Below are 455 nucleotides of genomic sequence, written 5' to 3' on the forward strand. Positions count from 1 at the left end.
CCACCCCATTCTTATTACCCCGGGTATGCAAATGTAGCTCTGCAGGGAGCCAACAGGAGCCTCCTCGTTGTTATTGTCGCACGATATGCAAATGAGGCGAGCAGGGAGCCAACGGCAGGCGCCCCGCTGTTGTCGTCCCGCGATATGCAAATGAGGTGCGGAGAGGAGCCAATGGGAGGCGCCTCGCTGTTTGTAAGGCGCGCGGGGGGCCAATGGGATCCACCGCGCTGTTCTTGTCCCGCGACATGCAAATGAAGCGCTCGGGGAGCCAATGGGAGCCAACCTACTCTTATTATGCCACGCTATGCAAATACAGAGCGGCGGAGAGCCAATGGGAGCCGTCCCGCTGTTGCCCTCCCGCGATATGCAAACGAGGGGCCGGCGGGGTTCGGCGCATGCGCGGCGCGGGGCGTGCCTGACCTGGCGGCCGCGGCGCAGGGCCCTGAGCACGCGCG

The sequence above is a fragment of the Cuculus canorus genome, chromosome 17 (assembly GCF_017976375.1).
Source record: "Cuculus canorus isolate bCucCan1 chromosome 17, bCucCan1.pri, whole genome shotgun sequence".
Classification (NCBI taxonomy): domain Eukaryota; kingdom Metazoa; phylum Chordata; class Aves; order Cuculiformes; family Cuculidae; genus Cuculus; species Cuculus canorus.